The sequence below is a fragment of the Cibotium barometz genome, chromosome 63 (assembly GCF_041138505.1).
Source record: "Cibotium barometz isolate CiBa-2024 chromosome 63, ASM4113850v1, whole genome shotgun sequence".
Classification (NCBI taxonomy): domain Eukaryota; kingdom Viridiplantae; phylum Streptophyta; class Polypodiopsida; order Cyatheales; family Cibotiaceae; genus Cibotium; species Cibotium barometz.
This window is the reverse complement of record NC_141108.1, coordinates 19,378,633-19,389,131: the sequence shown is the minus strand read 5'-3', so window position 1 is coordinate 19,389,131 and position 10,499 is coordinate 19,378,633. Positions and strand designations below refer to the sequence as shown.

Genomic DNA, 10,499 nt, shown 5'->3' with positions numbered 1-10,499 from the left:
AAATCATCTTTGAGGCCTCTCTCTGTCCCCAAATACGCATAGATAAAGGCAGGGGAACAACAGGTGACAACTGAAGAACCATGGGAAGGCAAAAGCAACTATCCCCATCGATCCACTCCATGGCACCAATACAAGCTGGGAACTGAGAGCTGATAAAATCAGGGGCAGCTAGAGTCAACCAATCTCGCATACGTGCAAGAGTGTGATGCAAAACAAACTGGAGGACTCCCTCCTCTGACCAGTGCTCTGAGCCTGTAAAAGGAAGAAAAAAGGTGAGCATATGCGAGTCCCTGCTCCCGACCAAATGAGGCAGGGAGCCAGTGGCACGATGCAGAAGGTAAAGGCGAATGCGTAAAGGAGCAGAGCCATCTCCACTGCACTGAGCACGGTCCACACCCCAAGATGGAGGACAGTGTGCCAAAAATTCAGGAGGTGTGAGAGCGCGTCTAGCCGAAGAGGGGGGTGGGGACCCGGCGGTGGAAAGGGAAAGATCTGCGTATCCACCTGCATGTCGGAGATCCCCTCCTGTGGCTGAGGGGGAGCAGGAAGGGCCAAAAGAGGGACAACGCGCGGCGGAGGCACTAGGTGCGGAGCTGGAGCTATGGAGGTAGAGGCCTGAGAGTGGGGGGAAGAGGGAGTGAGAGGAGTGGCAGATACCTGTGAAGGAGCAGGAGAAGAGGAATGAGCGCGCTGAGCCTGCTGAGGAGAGGCTGGACGGTCTCTGAAAGAATGGCTGCGGCCGACAGGCTGCCACTCTCTCGTAGTGTCAAGAGGAGTCGAGGTCTGATGAGGCTGAGGAGGGCTCCTAACAGGGGGCTGGTGGGACTGTTGCTGCCTAGCAATCTGCTGCTGGCATTGGCCAGTCTCCTGCAGAGGTCTCTGGTCGGCCTGCAAAGGCGCCAGTCTCTGCTGAGAAGGCTGCTGATGCTGGGTACGCTGTCTGGGCTGGGTCGGACAAGTCCTGGCAAGGTGACCCATCTCATGGCATCTCAAGCACTGGCCAGGACATCCTGTAACCGGTGAGCGGAAACCTGGGAATGACCTATCTACTGTCGAACTCCTCAACGGTGAACTCAGGGTACCAGGGAACCAGAAAAATGAGACGGTGTGCAAAGGCGATAGGAGATCGAGCCAAAGGGGCGGTCGCTGCTGCTGGATCAGATAATCACACCATAAAGATCCCTCTGCCCAACAAGGCTGGATCAACTATCCTACCCTGGGAGGCCCCCAGAGCAAACTGGCACCAATCGCGAAGAGAGGTCCTAGAGGGAGAGTGACCAACCAACGTACCCACCAAGGCGCAATCAGCGAGTAATCGGGCTCTAGCATCCACCCGAGCGAGAGCGTCTCCACTGCACTCAAAACGACATGTAGATGGTGGAGGGGCGCCATGCGAAGCACCCAAGACCGTGACGAGTGAATGCAAAAAGGCCGCTCGAACGAAGAGGACGCGCGCGCGCGCACACACACACACTCTCTCTCTCTCTCTCTCTCTCTGTCTACTGCTGCACACACAGGCGCGCGCCCTCTCTCTCACTGCTGCAGCACACACAGGCGCACCCCCCTACTGCACGCGCGCGCGCACACACTCTCTGCGCGCACCCAGCACTCACTATCGCTACTACTGCACACACAGGCGCACGCTCTCTCTCTCGCTGCTGCAGCACACACAGGCACGCGCTGCTGCACGCGCCCCCCTGCTGCACGCGCACGCACACACACTCTCTGCGCGCGCTGCTGGCTTGCACACCTGCACGCGCACACACACTCTCTGTGCACACGCTCTCTCTCTCTCGCTGCTGCCTTTCTCTCTCTCTCCCTCTCTCTATCTCTAGAGTGAGATCTAAGTTATTGCTGTGCGCGAACCGAGGAACCTGGATGGACCTGCGCGCTCCTCCAAGGCTAGTGACCAAGGCGGCGACCAAGGCATAGACCTTGGCATCCTTGCATCCTTAGAAGGCGACCGGTGACGACCGTTGGCGAGCGGTCTCTTCCCTTACTCGAGTGGCATCAAGGGGCAGGATTCTCGAAGGGGTATGAACCCTCCACCTTAAGGGGTATGAACTCTCCACCTTAAGTTCCAAGGTGAAAGCTCTTCCAACCAAGCTATTCAACCTTGTTAGTGGGGTGAACTTGGCAGACATCTCGAGGAAGGGGCATCAAACGTCTGCCTCCTCCCACAAAATAAGCAACCTCTGTGCACCACGCTCGAAGATCTGCAATCTTGCAAGGAATCATCTTCGAGGTCTCTCGATATCAAAAATTTGGACCATTTCTCGATTTGTGCGTGTCATCCTTGCGTAGGGGCCATGCTAGTCTCTCTCTCTCTCTCTCTCTCTCTCTCTCTCTCTCTCTCTCTCTTTTTCGTAATGGTTGGTTGGTTAGATTAAGGAAATATAATACAAACATGTACATAGAGGCCATCAGACCGCACATACTAAAAGGCCAGACGAGGCATGCACACAGTACGAAGAGCATGTAACCAAGGGATAGCTTGCTCCTTGGTGATGACATGTGCATCAATCAGAGAAGAAACTTGCCAAAGCAATAGACCACGAACACGCTGGACATGGCCTTTTACCCCGGATTGCGAATCAAACATGAAAGCATTTCGCATGACCCAGTTATGCCAAAGACCCACCCATCGAAAGAAAACAAAGAAAGCTTGATATTGCTGAAAGTTTTCCCCAAACTGAACATGTCCAAACACCCACTGCTTGGGTGACGAAGTGTGTCCAGACACCATTTGCCACACTGCTGAGATGAAACCCCATATCTGGCGAGCCACCAAGCAAGAAATAAACCTATGCCGACTAGTTTCTAAACAAGTCTGGCAGAAGAAACATTTCCCATTTGAAAGACTCCGACGTTGAAGGGCAGTGGCTACAGGCAATCCCCCAACCATCACTCGCCAAATAAACACTTTGCCTTGAAAAGGAAGCTTGGAATGCCAACCACAAAAAAGGACGTGCTTCCACCAAGAGGCTGATTTCTTAACATTCCATACTTTATTAGCTTTATGTGCAAGCCATTTCTTCTTTTGGACCAAAAGATGATAGACAACATTAGCCGAAGCCTTCAGCAACCTCGTCTTGCAAGCCAACACCCAATCATCCCATGCATGAGCAGAATTCAGTCTAGGAAGACACCCCCAGAGATTGCACATGTTGTTGCAATTGCAACCAAATACATCTATAACCTCGGGGCACACGAAATCTATGACGAGCACTACGGAATGATAACATTTGTAGAGACCAGGCAATAAAGTATCAGACATCCTCACAACACCCAATCTCGCCATACGATTGAATTGCCGTTTGCAATTATTCTTCTCTGGCCAAGTAATCATGCGAGATGTGGCCAACACCTCTGCAAACAAGGAGTTCGCAACTCCACGACAATCTGGAGGTCTCCAAGAAGTAAACCGTTATACTTCTTGCCATGATTTAACCAAATGATCCAGCAAAGGAGAAGCAGATACATGCACAGATTGTGAGCCATTGAGAACATCCCACCAAGATGCATCAATCCGGGTCTTCCCATGCACAATACCCACATCCTCCAAAAGTGCAATAGTCATGTCTATCCAAGGCTGAGAATCAATACACATAGCTTGGAATAAAGTCCACCTAACGGGCAAGAAGGCGTATCAAAACATTGAATCGAATCGGCTGGGTGAGGGCTGTCAAAGCATTTCGAGACCAAGGGAGTAAAGGCAAGAAATAAGAAAGCAAAGGTGGCATAATGACATGTGCCACTTTCAACCGGATATGAAATGGCCATGCTTGGGACTTCCAGTACACAAACTTATCCCCAATATGGCCTGAAATCCATTCTAAAAGTTGTTTGTTAGTAACATCCACCCCAATAGGATAGCCTAAATGGCGTACAATGGTACCACGCGGCACAACACGGCCCTGCCAACCAACCTCATGTAAATCTCTCTCCGTACAACCAAGAAGGGCTGATTTCTGGGCATTAATATACAAACCAAGAAGCTTTCGCAAACAAAGACCAAGCTACCATAGCCTTCTCAATGTTTGCTTTGATAGCTTTTAGAAACATAAATGAATCATCAGCCAAAGCTTGTTGACCCACCAATTGCTGACCCGAAGGCAAAGTGAACCCAACCACCTCCCCGTACTGAGCCAATTGAGTAAGCAAGGTAAGCATTGGATGGGTAGTCAAAGCAAATAGTAAAGGGCTCAAAGGACATCCTTGGCGGAGAGAGCGAGTAAGGGACACTGGGGGTGTAACTCCACCATTCATCATAATCCGAGATTGAGATCCATGGCTGAAAGTGTAGATCAAACAAGACATACGTGGCCCAAAACCCATAGTATGCATCAATTCAACAAGGAAAGACCAGCTAACATGATCGAAGGCTTTTTCCAAATCCAACTGAACCATCACCACCTCCTACTTTGTTTTCCTTGCATAGTCAATGCCTATCTGAACATTAAGGATATTACGCAAGATATTGCACCCCTTTATAAACCCGTATTGAGCAGGGTGTATCAAGTCTCGTAGAAACTTGTGCAATCTATTAGCCAAAACTTTTGAGAAAACTTTATACAAACAACCCATCAAAGAGATAGGCCTCCAGTGTTGTAATGCAAAGGGAGAAGGCACTTTTGGCAACAAGCAAATCACCCCCACTTTCCAAGACTCGGGCATAGCTCCAGATTGCCAAATCTCTTGAAAAATGGATGTCAATGGACCCTTCAACTCATCCGCATACTTGGAAAAAATCTCATTAGTAATGCCATCCCACCCCGGGCTCTTGTCTTTGGGCAGATGAGCAAGCACAAAGCCAACCTCCTGCTCTGTAAAATCAGCATCTAAAAAATTGGCTGAGTCCGAAGACACCTGATGTTGTACCAAGGCTAGAATACGAGCACGTGCGTGATAAACATCATAAGATAGCACTTCAAGAGTGCCCAAAAGATCCTTGTAAAACTGAACATACAGATCAATGACGCTATGCGGCTCTGTAATCATCTCTCCAAATGAATTTTCGAGTCTCACAATATTCTCTCTAGCATAAGAGGAATGCAACCGAGCATAAAATTTATGAGTCTGAGAATTATGATCTTGAAGGGCATCCAGCCGGGCAAATAACTTAGCCCTCGTATAACTAGCCTCTTGACATTCAGCAACTCTATGAGAGAGCCAAGTAACAACAGTATCCACTCTATCATTTCCCGGTGATATAGTTGCCTGAGATTGCAAGGTCCCAAGTAAAGATTGCAGCAATGCCAGCTCTTACCTCTTTTTCGAGGTGCGATAAATACCATATTGACAAGCAAGGCGTTGAACATTAGACAAAAAGTGATCCCAAGTTGACATTCCTTGCAATCTACCACGAATATCCTGATGCACAACAGAAGGCTGAAAACGACCATTGACAATCATCATCACCCCTGACTGGTCGAAGGGTGTCCATTGAAGAAAATGTGAAATCCTTTCTGTACAAAGCCACCACCCGCTTTACTATGTTGTTTATGCTCAACTGCACAAAGCACATCCCATTGATTAGACAACAAAGTTTGCCACAAAACATATTGCTTCTTACGAGAGGAAATCCCCTGCACATTCCAATGAACAAGCCTCATAAAGAGAAGCAACAAAGTCAATTGGAGCGGGTGTACGGCCTGCCCTGCCTTTCATTAGCAACCAACGTTGCACATACATCACACATATAGTCACCCAACATTGCAAAAGCATTTTGTAAAACCCCAGAAGATGGTTGGCTGGATGAAGAGGGCTAATTCCAATGTTTACCTCTTTCATTCCTATATCTTCTATCCCAAGAAGTGATGACACGGCCTTGTTTATCAAAAGCCAAAGGAGAAGGCTCACTAGCCGTGGTAAAACGAGGGCGCAAATTATATTGCAGGGGACAAGATCGACGGCCCTGGACAGAAGGTTGACGGTCCCGAAAATGAGCACCCCTTTGACGAGAAGAAGCTCGGCAACTGTAAGTAATAGGAGGATTATGCAAATTCTGGATTTCTCCTTGGCCAGATGATTGATCCAGCTTTTTGCCTTTACGAGTAACCACATCTTTCCAAGGAGCCTCCTCCTAAACTACTCGTTTTCCTCTATCCTCCCCTTGGCGTACATCAACATGTTGTACATCATAAGTATTGCATGTATCCTCCACAACCATATAAGAAGTCTCCTTGCCTGCCTGAGACTCCACCTAAACAGGCACCCCTTGATCTTTGTCACTGAGCTTGCACTCAGCCATGAAATGTCCCAATTGACCACATTGAAAATAGTGTCCAGCAAAAGCTCCCCATCGGAGTTTAAAAGGCATACACCTCATTCCTAGTGTGGTAAGACGCAACCATGAAGGACGGGGATGAGAGGTACTCCATAACATACATAATCTATTTCGATTGTTGGACCTGGAACGGGGTGGTACTAAGACTTTTCCCAAAGACTGCATTGCATCATACAAAGGAGGCCAATACATAGCAGGGCAATTCTGTATCTCTACCCAGATGGGACATTCTTGCTTAAGAATTTCTTGAAACTCAGTCAATGGTCTCCATGGGACATCATGCACCAACTGGCCCTCAAAAAACTAAGGCACTTTTTGTAGCACCAACTGCCGAGCTTCAGGCGTTTTAAATAGAATTTCAAAAAACCCCCTGGGTCCATTAAAAATTTCATCTACCACATCTGACTGCAGAAGGGAAGTCAACCAATGACGTATCAAGTGCATCGGCGGCAATCGCCCTGTAAAAAAGAAAATTGCAGCCTTCTCATGGAAGGCTGCAAGAACCTGTAAAACACGGGGCGTGTCCATAGACACTTCCAAAACATCCACTTCAGAGATATCCACTACCTTGGATTTGTTATGTTCTGCATATTCCTGAAGGAGAGAACCTGTAAAACACGGGGCATGTCCATAGACACTTCCAAAACATCCACTTCAGAGATATCCACTACCTTGGATTTGTTATGTTCTGCATATTCCTGAAGGAGGGAATTCGCGAAATCCAACAAGAGATCCCAATCCTCCTGTGCATCATTACAGACAATATTTGACCCATCACCCAACAAGGGCGTATTAGCCTCCGGCTTACTTGCCACAACCATAACCTCATCTATATTGTAACCATCCGAACATTTAGGCCTCTTGAAAAGGCCCATCTCATGAAGGTTATCCTCAGTCTCACCGCCGTTATCAGTGTCAGGACCCAAAGCAACCACTGTCTCTGGGAAATGAAATCGACATTGAGAGTCGACATCTCACCCACACACTCTCTCTCTCTCTCTCAAAACAACACTCACTCACTCTCTCTCTCTCTTTAAGGAACAAAAAACAGCAGCTGTAAACCCTAGGGCAACGAAAGGAAACCCTAAGAGCACAGCCTGAAAACCCTATAATAGCAAAAGGAAACCCCAAAACGAATGCTGTAAACAAAACAGCCTGAAAACCCTATAATAGCAAAAGGAAACCCCAAAACGAATGTTGTAAACAAAACAGTAGCAAAATCTACGTTCAAAACCCTAAAACAACAGATTTCAAAGAAGAGGAAACCCTAAAACAGTAGCCCAAATCTGTTCAAAACCCTAAAACAACAGCAAATCTCTGTTCAAAATCCTAAAACAGCAGCTCTACTGTAGATGAAACCCTAAAACATGTACAGGAAACCCTAAAACAGCAACCCAAATCTGTTCGAAACCCTAAAACAGTAGCACTACTGTAGACAAAACCCTAAAACATGTACGGGAAACCCTTAAACAGCAGCCTGTCTGTGTCTGCGTCTCTCTCTCCTCTCTCTCTCTCTCTCTCTCTCTCTCTCTCTCTCTCTCTCTCTCTCTCAGTCTCAGAAAACAGGGCTATATTACTGAGTACCAACCAAGAAATGACTGGCAAGGCCTATCCCAAGGGTAGTACAAATATTGATGGGAAGAGGGGTAAAGGCCCTCAAGCTATGTACATCAAGGAGGTCGATGTGAGAAGTGAAGAATGAACCACTGTGGTGGTGAATACTGCCATCCTGAGAGTGGGAAAAGAATAGCTCGGAGCGTGACAAGGGACGAAGGAATGCAGTCCGTCTCTCCTCCGCTACCCCCGAGGAACCTGCTGATGAATCCCATTGGCTGCAAAGGGATGAAATAATCTCCGGTCAAATCCCTGAACAATATCAGCTGTGGAAGAAGGCGAGTTGCCTAGAACAGAATATCTGTACAGTGGGCCTTCCAAAGAAACCACAAGGTGATACTCACAATGGTGGAGAAGACTACATCTCGGGTTTGAGAAACGTCCTCTCTGGCAACTGGTGGAAGCATGTCAAGTGATCCACACAAGTATCATGTAGCTGTGAGCATAAAAGCTGGATCAGCATCCTCCCCCTTGACAAACAAGTGGGGTCCAGAGAAATGCATCAGCCAAGAGACAGCTCCCCAAGTGAGAAAACCCTGCTGAATGCCCATCCTACTGGTGGGTAGTAGGCATACTGCACACCAAACCATGCACGAATCCTGGAAGACCCATAAGCAGTGGTGGCTGATAGACTCTGGGATGTGCAAGTCGCATCTGAAACATGAAGAATCGTGCCCCACAATGGCTGCCCAAGTCCCCACCGATAAACCTGCATGAGCAGTCATCCATAAGAAATAGCAAATAGGTCTACTAACCAAGAGAGCCCACCAAGCTGACCAGAAATGCCTAAGGTATGATGGAGACAAACCCTAGTGGAGCCAAGAACACCGACAAGTAGGCTAATGATGCTGCTGACGACGTCGAGCAATGCGTCCAATACGCATAAAGTACTCGAAGAAAGAAACACGTGCTTAGGGCGTGTCTGTATGAGGCCATTGCCACTCTCGTGGGTCCCAATACAACTGAGAGATGGGCCGGCCCTCCCAAATCCATCAGCGCAAAGTGTGGGCCTCATAAGGGGGCAAAAGGGGAACAACTACACGTCGCTTCCCCTGAGAACCTACTACCTTAATGGGCACCCAAGAGAGGTCAACCTCAACATGCTCCTCAAAAGCCTTAGAAAAACAAAACAGGACATGGTGTGAGGAATACTGTTCCAATGCATTAGTGAGAAGAGCAATCATCCAAATCTCACTAGCATTGAGGCACCCTAAGAAGTGAAGAAACCCCACCAACTAACATGCTCATTGCTCGGCCAGATCACTGTCATCGCTAATCACTGATGCCAAGAGTCAAGAATAGCAACCTCTATCTCTGCAACCTCTATCTCTGCAATGCGAATCCGAACCCGTTTGCCAATATCATAAAACTTAGCAAGAAAATCAACCTCCAAGAGGCTTGCCTCTGACCAAGAGAGAAAGGTAGTAGCCAAAATCGTATCCCACATAGCCCAATCAATATGCTTCCTCTCTCCCAACTGGAAACCGCCATCATGAATAACATAAGAATTCCATATGAGAGGCTGCCTGAATATCTCATCTTGAGACCAAGGCTATCGGCGCACAAGCAACATATGCATAGAATGCTAGATCTAAAGTAAGGATCTGAGGAAGGGGGAAAGCTGAGCAGTGCCAAGAGGCGCATCAAAGAAAATGAATCAAAAATCGGAATGCCATGTGTGACCATCTCTAATACCAAACTTGGGAGTCACTAAGGATAAAGAAGAGAGCAAGAGTGCTTTCCGAAGTTCATCGCAAGGGAAGAGACCACAGACAATGAGCTCTGCATCTCTAGGTCTATGATCCTGTTAGATATCCGTAATAACGCCACTACGGGCGTTACCACGAGAGGGGACGGCCTCTGGCTCACCACCCAGCCATAGAGGAAGAATGAGGATTGCCCCTCATCCCCCAGGCTATATAGTGGGTGGCCTGCCGTCCACACTAGCCTGGCCGCCCATGACTCCGCATGGGCGTCCTCTCCCACTGAACCCCGGATATGGCCATCCGGTCTGCCGTCGGTCCACAGGCATTACAGCCTACATGACATTACCCCCCCCTTAAGAAGAGTTTTCGTCCTCGAAAACAAACTGGGGAAACCTTTTGGAAATTGCACTACGGCGTTCCCAGGTTGCTACCTCCTCATCCCTATTTGTCCATTTAACAAGTACCTCTTGGTACACTTTATGTCGGGTTTGTCTATCACGATACTGTAGAATCTTTTCAGGTTCATGTGGTATCTTTGGTGGCTCTATCAAGTCCACCAAAATCTCTGGAGAAACTGCGTTCTCTAACCCGTGAACTGATTTCTTCAGTTTACTGACATGGAAGACAGGATGGACTTGAGAACTCTCCGGTAACTCAAGTTTATATGCTACGTCCCCAATCTTCTTAAGGATTTTAAAAGGACCACAATATCTCGGAGAAAGTTTATTACACTTTTCCGTTTTCATGGTTTCTGACTGCGCAGGAACCTTGAGGAATACAAAGTCACCTTCTGCAAAGGTCACCTTTCTTCGTCCTTTATCCGCATAAGTTTTAGCGCGATCCTGAGCGCTACGAATGCTCTCACATGCGGCTCTGAGCATATCATTCAT

General features: G+C 47.9%; 1 pseudogene; it reads right to left on the bottom strand.

Annotated features, from left to right (window-relative positions):
- Window positions 1-2,258: 2,258 nt before the first annotated feature.
- Window positions 2,259-2,334, bottom strand: LOC147603804 (U6 spliceosomal RNA; annotated as a pseudogene).
- Window positions 2,335-10,499: the final 8,165 nt, after the last annotated feature.